This window comes from Cygnus atratus, chromosome 3 (assembly GCF_013377495.2).
Source record: "Cygnus atratus isolate AKBS03 ecotype Queensland, Australia chromosome 3, CAtr_DNAZoo_HiC_assembly, whole genome shotgun sequence".
NCBI lineage: Eukaryota > Metazoa > Chordata > Aves > Anseriformes > Anatidae > Cygnus > Cygnus atratus.
The window spans coordinates 72,916,277-72,929,306 of NC_066364.1; the positions used below are offsets into that span (position 1 = coordinate 72,916,277).

Here is a 13,030-nt window from a genome sequence, read left to right on the forward strand (position 1 = left end):
CTTTCTTTCATATACAACAACATTCACTATATTATTCCCTGGATAAAATCATTTAGCTATTACCTGCTAGATATAGGGAGAAATTGCCTCATCACTAGTGGATTCAAAACAAACCACAGGAAACAGCATGTATAATGATTTACAACTGTAGGTTCATCTGCAAGCAAATGTAGATTTGCTGCCAAGCTTTCAAAAATATTCACATGCACACATGAACTAATAGCAGTATGTAAATATATCTCTTACCCAAAATGAAATTAAAATCTATTAAAATAGTCTTTGCAAACCCAAAGAAATGTTGGCTATAGTATTTTATTTCAGTTCCCTAGGTTGCAGTTGAATCCCATTTCAGGCTTCTAAGATGCTTTCCTGGACAATGTCCTAAACACAATGTCACTGGTAAATACATCAACATTATGAGAATCTCAAATGAGAATAGAGCAGAAAACAGCACTATGAAGGAGCTGCAGACTAGGAATATAGAGCTGGAGAAGAGCAAGAGGAAGAGGGAGAGGAGGGGAGAGAAGGGAAGGGAAGGGGAGGGAACAGAAGGGGGAGGAGAGAAAAAATTGGTAGCCAAGAACTGAGCTGAAAGAAGAAAGGAGAACATATCCAAGGTGACAATATCAAAGGAATGCCTCCATCGCCACCCAAAAGAAGGTTACAAAAACAGGGGAAGAGATAAGAATGACAATTCATGGCAAGGATAAAGACATTAGAAGGAATCAGCAGAGTGAAGAAACAAACTGGAAGAAAGTTTAGGCTTGACAAGAGATGAAAGATAAGGTCAGCTGTCCTGTTTACAAGACTTAGGTGACAAAACAAAAGAAATACAAAGAAAGGGGAAATTAAAAAAAAAAAAGGAGTGTTGTAAGAGAACTCCGAGAGGAAGGGAACTCCAGAAAGGAATCACTTGCATGGAAGACGAAATCCACAGCTTTACACCACCAGTGAAGGGGCAGGAGAAGAATCAGCAGTCAATTGAAAAACTAAAGACTTATAAATGTTGAAATAGTCAAGATAAACTCACAGGACATTAATAAGGACAGAGACAGTCCTTCACCAAGATCAGGAGGAAAAGGTGGCAAATCTAGAATAAACTATATTTCATTCTGTCATTTCAACGAAAAAAAAGAGAGACTGATTCTATGGAGTTTTAAGTTGGGGGAAAAAGAAGTGGGAAAGTGTTGGAAGGGGATGAGAGAAATAACAGACATTCCTAAGCATATAAAAACAAAACCAAAAATAAAACATAATTCCAAAGGAAAAGAACACAGAGATGGTAGTCAGAAGATAAACTCAGATTTTAAACTCTGAAGATAAAATTTTAAGAGACCAAACAGATGAACCTCCTGGAACAGTTTAAACTGAGATGGGTAGTTAATGACAACAAACTCATTTGGAAGCAGAGAAATAAATCACCAAAGTAGTAGCAAGAGAGATGTAGAAAAGCATAAGATAAGACTAGAAAACAGGGATCCAGGTTCAGAAAATAAGGCCAAAATGAATAGAGATGAAGGATGCTTGTAAGAGAAAGACTGAAACAGTCATGAATTGAAAAGATTGGAGGTGGGGCAATGAGAAGAGAGAGAAAACATTCAAGAAACGGTGGGAGAAAGACAGGCATTAAAAAGAATGCAAAAATAAGAGATCAAAAGAAAAAGAGCTTCTTAGGAAAGGTCAGAAGCAGTATGCTGATACAAAAGGTAAAGTAAGAAATACACAATCTACTGATGTCTAATATCACTCAGAGCTACAGTTGGATAGCTCCAGATGTTTCTCTGCATATTCTGGATATTGGTAGAAAGCTGTCCCAGAAGAAATTCTTGTCTGCTACAACAGGAATGTTTCTGTCCTACAGCACAATCAATGAAAACCAATTGGCTCATAAATGCTTTGCATCAAATTAAATTATGGAGGACTACATGGCCCAGAGGGTTGGAAATGAGATGTGGAGCCTTTCACCTTTAGGTCACTGCTATAAACACAGTGTAAGTCAGTGATGACAGTTGTTACTGTTGTGTTAGTAAAGAAACTGATTTTAAACTCCATGTTTACTGCTTTATAACCTCAGAACTTTTTTTTTTCCCCAATCCCTGAATAAAGCTCGATGAACATTCCAATACTTCTAATGTCACCTTTGTGCCACCTGGGATTACAGTCTACAGTCATTCCTTTTTAAAAATATTGTTCTCATCCTTTCAATAGGTTAGGAGACCTAAACAGCCAAGTTACTTCTGAAGACAGTTTCAAAAATGACAATCTGTAAATAAAATGCAATGTATATATCAACCCCCCCTAAATTATGTATAGTATTTCTTCTTTCAGGCAGGACCATAAACACTAAAAAAAAATATATAAACTTTGAGGGGCTTTTTTTTGTTTCTCTCTTTAAAAGAAAAAAGAAACCAAAACATCACAAAGACATGTTTCTCTGTTGAAACCAAATCAAAAGGGGGATAATCCAACTTTTTGAAAACATTAACTGGTGTTAAGTACAGTTTTTCATCAGTGATTACAGTTCATTTTCATTTCAACCTAACAGCTAAGCAAAGTCAGCTGATTTGGCCAGAAGTGCAGCAGCTCAAGGGCTCAGATAGAGCTGCAATGAGTGAGAGTACATCCAGCTGGAAGCCAGTCACTAGCAGCATTCCCCAGGGCTCCATCTTGGAGCCAGTTCTGTTCAATATTTTTATCAATGATCTGGATGCAGGCGTTGAATGCATCCCTCGTAAATTTGTTGATGATACTAAACTGGGAGGTACTGTTGACTTTGTAGGGATGCGAGGCCTTGCAGAAGGATCTAGGCAGACTGGAGCAGTGGGAGATTAGCATTTACTCTTAAATTTCACACTGTTACTAGATTTTGCACTTGAGACGGAGTAATGCTGGCCATTACAGCTAAGGATATGAGTGACTGGTGAGTGGCTCTGCAGAAAGGAATCTGGGGGTGCTGGTCAACAGCAGGCTCAACATGTGCCAGCAGCATGCCCTGGCAAAGAAGAGGGCCAAGTTCAGAGCTTCTTAGCAATGGAACACATAAATCAAGTGCTCACAGCATGAGGTCATCTACCAGTTGGGGTTCTGAAGTATATTAAAAGTTCTTCCTCCCACCAATAAATAATAATAATAAACCAATAATAAATATTGGTTTTATAGAAATTCAGTTACTCTAAAGACAACATCTTAAAGCATTTGCAGACATTAATTGTAATGGAATTGGTTGCACTAGGACTTGTAGCTGGTGTACTTTTAGCATGAGCACATCTGCATACAATAGTTACATATACCTCTTTCAAGACATGCAGAAAATAAGACACCCAAATTGAATGGCACTCCTAGAACTTTCTCTGGTTATAGAACATTAATTATATTTTAATTTAATATTAAGGTTTTTTTTAAACACATTCCTATCTACACACAATTTCTACAATAATTATGTGTTACGGTGATCATTCCTTTACTGTAAATTTCTTCCTCTGAGATCTATACAAATTAGACTTCTAGGATTTCAGTCTTTCCAGGGACAGCAGAGCTAATTAAGCTTTTCAAAACCCCCACTTTTTCACAAATACACATAGATATTCTTATACTTCCATAAAAATGATCAGTAATGCTTTAATAGAATAGCATAAAACCTAAAATAATCATAATACTAGCATGAGTCAGTAACCTCTAATGCAGAAGTAATCATGAAAAATGCAGATTTATCTCCACAGAAGAAAACCTATATTGATGGAGACAAGTGACAACAAAACTTCTCTTTGGCATGGTACCCTCTAGGGCTATAATAGCCAGAATGTAGCCAGAATGTTTTTTTAGTACAAAAACGTGTTAGTCATGCTTTCTCCCCTCTCACTATTTCACTGACAGATGAGTGAAATGATGCTCACTGCCTCTAAGACTTCCAAACCTCTACAACAAATCCTGAAAGCTTGCTTCAAAGGATAGCTTCTGGGGACATACACTCTTACTGCCTTTAACCTATTGCATAACATTTCCTGAGAAATGTGGAAAGTCTTTCTTCAGGCATTTTTACATCTTTGAAGGTTATAATTGCTTTAACTAGACCACAAACTCTGCTTTTGTCAGATAAAAGTTAACAGCTTTTGACTGTGAAAGTGAAGTCTGGACAGTACTTCTGATACTGCTGTCACCTAAATCATCATGCACATACATACGTGAAGCCGCTTATTGGGTAGTGGCACCCATTTTATTATTATTATTATTATTATTATTTTATTTATTTATTTTTTAAACTAAAATGTACCCCATTTTCCAAGGCATAAACTTTGTTTCCAGTTATGTTCAGGAAACCAATATTAATTTTTCTCATTTATTCAACTCCACTTCTAATTTAACCTTTAAGAGTCATCAGCTGGGACATAAGTGGACACAAAGGCTCGTAGTCTGTTAGCATCAGATCTATATTATATACTAATATTCATTAATAACATTATCATACCTAAGCAGACTGATGTGAACAGCCACATGCAGGAACTAGAAGCTGCAGACATGGATTTGCATGTTCAGAAGATCCACGGGGAACAGAAATTTGCTGGGAGTTTACTTTTTACATAATTGAAATTCAATTCTTCAGTCTGAAACTCAAAAATCTGGAAGAGCTCTAATACATAGAACTGAATGGATTATTGGCCTCTTTGGGAATCCCAAAGCGGTTTGGGTAGCTCAGTGTTCTCCAACTCTGCTGAATTGTCTCTTTGACAATTACAACATTGTTGCGCTAGTCTCTTCAATCTTGAGGAGCCCGCATCTCCATACAAATTTGAAGACTGGCTTTATAAATATTTCATAACAGGCTACAAAAATTACTGCACTAAATGATTAATTAACTGATAAAGGAACCTAACATGCTCATAAGCTATGATAATAGAACATCTACAAGTCACATTATTGGCACTTTCAACATATCTAGAACATCTATTACCCATGAACATTCCTTAAGCTACTGTATTTATAAACAACCCTTTAATTTGGAGTGTGATTCATTTTTTCAAGCAGATTAAAACAATTAGAATGCTTTTCCCCCTCCCTTCCCTGGAATCTTCCTTTTTACAATTTATTATAAGAATTGCACATCGCTTAAGAAACTTTACAATGGCCATGGATAAATATAGGGGAAAAAAAACACTTTATCTGCCTTAAGTATCATAGAAAAAAAAAATCTTTCTTTCTTTCTGCTTCTCTTTTTCCATTCTGTGTCCTGGCAATGAAGAAGGTACATTCCTCCTCTGGATAGTCAGGCTTCTCCTTAAATAGCAAATCAAAGAAACAAACCAGTGTTTCTTCCATCCTTCACTACACTTAGCTGTACTCAAGGGTACTAAATATTTGTTCTCTTGAAAGCGAAGTAGCAAGCTTATTTTCAGTGTTGCAGACAAGCTATAACAGAGGACCTCATCGTGAAAACCAGTCCATCTGTAGCTTCATGCTAAAAACACTGATCAATATACATCATTATGAGGTTGCCAGTCTCCCCACTGCTGCAGCAGGAGACTGTCTTCTTGGTTGTGACCTGAGGAACTGATTGAGCCAATTAAAATAAATAAATAAATAAAGCAAGAAAATGCCCTAGTCAACAAACACTTCTCAAAAAATGGCATTGGTTCCTCAAAGCAGTTTATATGGTGCAGTCACAAAACTCTTACAATGGAGCAGTGCAGAGCATCATGGGGCTGCACAAGGAACAACATCAGTAGCTTAAGCAAGTACTTCCCCTGCTGACTTTCCATTGTGGTCACAGCCCAGGGAGCCTCAGCCCTTTTTCTTCTTTTCAGTAGGAAATAATCCTCAATGTGTTGGAAAAAGAAGCTTGCCACCTACAGCCTCGGAGCAATACACAGCTCAGCAGAATCTTGTCAGCAATACCGAGAACAAAAATGCTCATGAGTGTAAATGACATCCCTGCAAAACTGTGCTAACAGCACACTAATGCTTTAATAAGTTTTAGTTCAGTTAGAGTAAAAGCCCTCCTTTACACAATACTTTAGTGATGAGAGCACTCACATGAAAGCAGGAGTGCTAATTTCTAGGCCCCAATCAGCCTAAAGCCACAACTTCTCTCCAGTAAAATGTTCTAGGCAGTAGAGAGGACCAAGAGGGGGATCTTCCATTCCCCCACTGCAGCTGGGTCATGGTATACACAGCAGGATCACAGCCTACAAGCCAAATCAGCTGTGACACTTACAGAAGCATCCCTGTTGTCTCACGAATCTTGTGTTGGTATAAAAGGTCCCAGCTTCGCCTGTAGGGTCAGACAGTCACCCTGTCCTAGCTTGTCTAGGAGCTTGGAATACCTTCACGGAAGCAGGGAATTGCACATGCAGTTTTTCTACTAATGGGTTTCTGCAGCGCTAACTACCCAGCCTCTGTGTAGAAGGCTGCTACCACAGGATGTGCTTTGGATTCGAACTGAGGCTATCAAAATGAACTAGCAATGCTCAGACCCTGCCCAAGAAGCCCAGTTATACCAGGGACTTAGGCGCCTGCCAAAATGTGTTCAGTTTAGAATCCACCTCCTCTATACAGAAAAATGAAGATTTCCCCACATACAGTAATGTGCTATATTCCTTGGAAAATAGGACTACTGATTAGTAGTTTCTATTCTTCAGACTTTCCCATATCCATAAATAATGATACTATAGGTCTATAATATAGACGATCTTCAAATTAACACAGAAAATAAATATAAATAGTGAATCTTGGCCTGGGCACTTGAATGAAAGATGTTGCAGCTTGCAGTACTTAAAAAAAATATTGGTCTAATTCCTCACTGTATTTGAAAGCTAAATCTCTTACACTTATTTGCTACATGTTTTTCCTCTAGCAGTGTAACTACTGAAATCATTTTTCAGCTAACTTCGAAACAGTTTGTCATGATTTTTAAACATACATTTTATTGGCATAAACCAGTTTGATTTCAGTTTGATTTATAATGTAGGTTTCACTGTGTGTTATTTTTCTACAGCAGCTCTTAAAAAGCTGTTTCCATTCAAAGGTACATTGCATAGAAAAAAAAAAAACTTTTTATATAAGTAATGCACCACTATAATTTGAAAGTATTCATCTCATTCACATTCCCCTGCCTCCCCTAAAAGATTTATAACATGTCTAAAACAGGAATTGATGAATTCATCAGCGTCTGGGACATTTTGATCATAATCAATAACATAATTTTGCCCTTTAAATGGGATTTCAATTAAACTACATTTTTCAAAGTAATTTTATTTTTATCATGAAAATAGTTTCTGTGCAGACCAACAGCATTAACTCATGAGATGCCAGGTGCTATGTTGGAAGGGGTGACTATGTTGGCTATATAGCCGAACAATGATAGTATGATACTTAATAAAGTCCATTATGCTGTTTTACAGGTCAAATATTTAAAAGTAAAATGTTCCTTAGGTAAATAAATACAAGCATAAAAAAGTAAGCATCATTACACAAGTTTAGAAGACTACTGTCCAAAAATGAAGAATCTAAGGCTGGCAACAGGATATCAGCACAACAGACAGGCTAGCCCAGCTCCTACAGATTTCACTTTTGAGCCTTCTCTTAGCTCTCAGGAAGACAGAGAGTAAGGCATTCCTGTAGCATCCACTGAAAGTTAACTTTAAAAGATTTCTTGGATGGAAGAGTGTGCCAGCAGGAGCAGAAAGGGGACAGACAGACCACCACCAGTCTCTCATCAGATAATGTTAAATACCACCATCAGAACTTATTCTGAGTTTTCTTTCTTTGGGAGTTTGTGCTTACCATGCTAGTGAGTTACGCATGGTCTGTTTTTACATGAAAACAGGATTTTCAATACTATGTAACAAGAAACTTTAGATATAAGAAACAAAATGTAATAATAAGATATATAAGATTAAGATGAATGAACAAATATATACAAAGACATGCTAAACGAGAGGGTTTTGTAGTCCACTCCTGCTGTAGAAAGTAAATTAAATCAAGTAGTGTGATCTGATTATCTTTAGGGATTACTCGTCATGGGTAAGTTACTGGTCCAGGTAGGAGTAGACTGCTACCCCTCCACTAAGTGGCATTTATTGATCTTTCCTGGCACAGCCTCATTGTTACATGGCTTCACTGTTACCAAGAGGATGCTAGCTTAATGTCTGTCACTGTGGGAAATGAAAGTAGCCCTTACTTAGGAAAGATAAAGGGACATAATTTCTGGGTCTTTCATCTTTTCTAGAGCTGTACTGCTAAGAAACCATCAAATGTATTTTCTTTGTCTATGGCAATTAACTAAATCCTGATTAAAGTGCTAAGATACAGAACATCACATGGCTTTTATGGGTGATAATAAGAATACCTAGATACAGAGAGTAAAATTCTGGCACCTCTGGTATCAGTAGGAATATTACTGTGCCCTGAATCATCACCTTGCACAAAGACACAGCACATAATCTTCAGAGCAAGGAGAAAGGAAAAAAAAAAAGCAGGTGACTGAAGCCCTTAGTTTTGGTGTCACTTCTGAAAACATATTATTGAACAGAGAAATAATTGCAGAGAATTTGCATAGAAAAAAAGAAAAACAGTTCTGTAGCTTTAAGAACAGACAAAAGCCTTGTAACCTTGTCCAGGGAACTGCTTTACGTAATTCTTCACAAAGTCTCTGAGAGAGGCTGTATCCAGTATAACAATCACAGTATTTTTAGTTAGTTCTCATGATTAAGTATCCAGCTTATTTTGAGACAAATTGCAAGACAAACACATCAAATATACAAGTCAGAGAACTACATTGCATGTAAGCAAAAAAAGAAGTATAGAAGCCCAGGAAAAAGCATATGATACCACTGCTTCTCACTTTTGTCAAAAACCACTTGTCACTTTCACAGTTGTCCACAGGATATGAAAACTGAAAGTTACAGCTTGGTAGCAGTCTTGGAAATTTCACTCAATTGAGGTTGGGGGTGGGAGGAAACTGTAGCTCCCCTTACGTTAATTCAACTACAGAGTCTATCAGCTTGTGTTTGTTTACACTTGGAAGTTGGTCCTTGGAAGCTTCAGCATACAAGAAAATCTCCTTTCCATGGTAAGCAGCCAAACAGGTATGAAACTAGTCATGAATTATCAGATCACTTGGTGGCAAAGCAGCAAAAACACAAACATGAATCAATTATAACACAGAGAAACTTTGTTTTTATATACAGCCCCCTCCCCCCTTAGTGGGGGAAATTAATTCCTGCTATGTGCTGGTATGAACAGCTTCCATCACTGTTTTACACATCCACCTAGGCTCCTTGGTGCTGTGAATTCAAGTCCCAGCTGGGAGATCCAAATTTATAATGACATTCTAGTGAGTTTCTGAGGCTCACTAAATCTGGCATGGGAGTCAGGCTCCTGAGAAAGGAATGACAGCAGATGCCCTCCAGGGGAGCTAGAAAACATGACTCATCCCTGGCTGCCACAGGGGCACACGCTGGTGACTCAAGAAAAAGAACTGACAGGCAGCAGCCATAATTTCTGATGTTTCATTTTGATCTCTCCCAGCAGGTGTCACTACTATGTAGCATTCCTATAAAATCTTAAAGGAGCAAATATAAAAGAAACTTCTTTACTTAGCTCCAAATGCCAAAAGAAAAAAAAAAAAAAAACTGTACACTAATTATCTCAAACCTGAATAATCAGTAGGAATCAGCCTTGTGAGAAAGCTGAAGGGGAAACTGCATTAGTTGTACATCATTTCTACTTTCATGCAGCTCATTTTCTTCTTATATATTGTTATACCTCTGAAGAGATGTCTTTAATGTAGTGGTTAATTTAATGCAAAGACTCAGCATTCCCTTCATAAGCAATGTACACAGATGGCCACATACCAAACTCTATCCATCTATTTTACATTGTTAGAAAATGGCTGTTGAATGCTATTCTTTGGAGAGAGAAAATAGATTTATAATAAACATGGCACACACAACAAATTTTTCTAGAAACCAGTTAAAAAAAAAAAAAGCAGTCTCCAAGCAGACTCTGAATATCCTACCACCCAGCTATTCTGCAGGCATTCAGACACTTCACTGTAATGTCTCAAAAATCAATAGCAATTTATTCTCTCTTTGGACCCCAAGCAACAAAAGTAAATAATACTGTCACCTCCAGTCTGCCTTCAGAACATGGTCACAAAATGGTCTTGCTACTATACGACAGCCCTCTAGAGCTCTTCATCTATGCTGGCTTTGCTGATTATATTGGCTTTCATAAGGGACAAATGCACAAGACAGCAACGCAAAGGGGTCAAGTTCTTCTTGCACGTTCCAGCCAGCCAGAGCGTTGAGGCTGAGTTCAGAGAAAGGCTTGGCATCTTCCTTCAGTTTCACCGAAGTTGAATTTATTGGAGCAAAAATAAGCAATATTAGAAATTTGTTTTTGCACACAGTAAAAGGAAAAAACAAAGAGAAAGAAGTTGAAAGACAAGTTATTCAAATTCTTGCACCATGTAAAGGTATTTCTGAAATTCTTACCTTAAAAATGACTATCAAAGGCTATACATTTCATACTCCTTACAAAACTACCTAATATACTCAGCATATGTCAGAATATTCAGAATAATCCAGAATATTCAGAAAGATTTTCTTAAAAGCATCACAGTTTGCAACCGGTATTAAGAAATCAATTTCTATCATATGCCATCATTCCGCCATATCATTTTCCATCATATGCCAGTTGGTCGCCTTCAACTGTTTATAGCACCAAGCATGATAACATCAGAGGGACTTTTATGGCTTTTCAAACATTCAAACTGCTAGATAAGAAGATAGGCTCAGTTAACAACTGGTGACCTTCTGTATGCATGTGACATGGACTCTTTTCAGGGAACACTATATACTTGTGCTTTTATCTTTGCATACGTGTCTTTACTAGTGGATGCTATGGTAAGCCTGCACAGTAGATAAATTCTCTTCCCCACTCTCTACCCCTGCACCCCCCCATCTCCAGACAAGAATTCTGATTCTTTTTAGAAATACTGATTTCCATGGATTCATATATATATCAAGTCCAGGGTGTGCTGCTAATTCACGTTGGCATCAAGTCCTGACTTAAAGGAGTCTGCCATTTCTCCATGTCAGTTTGTACCAATGAGCACAAGACAGGGCACAAGCTGAATACAAAGCAGGGACTGTACAGTTGAGAGAAGAAAATTTACTTTCTATTCCTCAGTAATTCCATGAAGTAATTTCTCACTCTGAAATGATAAATTGCTGGCACTTAAAAGCACAATAAAAATATCTAAATTTAATGGATCTCATAAGAATTCTCATTACCAGCCAGGTTACAATTGTGATATATATTTTTTTTTTTCAAATATGGCATAACTAGTAAAGAAAATTGGAAATTCAAAAGAATTTTAGGCTAGTATCTTTAAAAAATGAAAAATCGGAGTGAATTTTAACAACTAATTGAGAACAAATAAGGAGATACTAAGACTACTCACACGATATATATACTTAGTTGCCTGATCAAAGGCCATTTTGAATGAATGTTACTATGAAGCTTTTTTAAAACATTAGAAGATTAATATATATACTATTTTAGAATTCAGGCGGAAAAGGTGGTAAAACCTAATAACCACACAAGTGAATGAAAAACAATAAAAGAAACTGAATTTTACTTTGAGTTGTAAGCTGAATGAAAAGACAGGAAGACCATAGAGATTTTATTCTTGTATGCTATTCACATAATCCACAAGGAGATTTGGATAAATAAATGTCTGGAAAGAAGGTAGAAATGGAGCTGGAAATTAAGCCAGAGAAGTTCCTCTTAAGCAAAAAAGAGAGCCACAAAGAACAGGAAGTCGGCTATTCCAAGAACCAACAAGTGGTATGGAGCAAATAATGCCTAAACAATAGATTATTATTCAGTTATTTAAATCTGTAATATCTGTACAGAAATTTTAATGAATATTTAATAAGCACAGAGGCATCTGAAATCAGGCTGCTGGTGTTTGACTAACTGTCTGGTCAGGACCTACACTGAACTCTCATAATCAATCCTATGCAGGCTCTTACTAGCCCCTCATAAAAATCTCAAAAGATAAAAGAAAACAGATAAAATCTCACATGAAATTAAACAGTATATCATCAACAAAGCAACAGTAAAAATCAGGAGTGATTTTCTACTGTTCCATTTGTTTCCCTCAAGAAGTATTTTTCATTTAATTTATGACTTACTAATTTTATATCTCCTATTCTCTGTAGGTATCAGTGAATGCAGTGTTAACTACATTTAGTACTGGGAACACAAAGCAGATATGTTTGAGACAGGCTTAAATCGTTCCAGAAATTCTTCTGGGGCTTTGAAGCATCTCCCAGTAAAGCTCTGACAAGTGAGATAAGCTTTAACACTTTTAAGAATAGTTCTATTGTGCTTAAAGAGCTCTATGAGAATGCACTGGAGCTCTGAGATTCAATAGGTCTTTAGGTATAGAGGGCACTGAGCAGTGAACATCAGATCAATGTGCACCACATTTTCTGGCTAATCCTGTTAGTCCAATACCTGCAAAATACTGAGAACTTAAGCCAATATCCCATAAAGAATTTATGCACAAAGTCTTCTTCAGAACCAAGTTTACAAAACATCTGGAATCCAAATCTGCTTATATATTAATCACAGAAGCGTCCAAGAGTGATAGCTCCATGCTCTGGCTAAGTGACTCATTCACACTCTTGGGAAGCCAGCTGGTGTTTTGCCATTGGCTTCAATGAGCATCATCAGATCACAAAGACAAGATAGGTTAATACGTAAACAGGCATACCCTAATACATCTTAACATGGCTGTGATAACATACAGGGCTTTTAGAAGTTGCTAAGCAAGCTTCAAAGTACTTATGCAAGTGAAGAAGATCAAAGTGTCTAAAACTACCTTCAAAATGTCACTCCAATCAGCACTCAACTAAATTAGTCACTTCTTGTCTGCTCCTTAAAGTTCTCAGGTGCCAAAACGGGAAACAAGACTTTAAATCTGGGCCTTTTTATTCTTTAATTAAGACAGTTCAGATCAATT

At 37.1% G+C, this 13,030-nt stretch overlaps 1 protein-coding gene across 1 annotated transcript in view; it reads right to left on the reverse strand.

Annotated features, from left to right (window-relative positions):
- PRKN (parkin RBR E3 ubiquitin protein ligase) overlaps nt 1–13,030 on the reverse strand; it is a 758,163-nt gene that overhangs the window by 717,500 nt on the left and 27,633 nt on the right. The window lies entirely within an intron of this gene.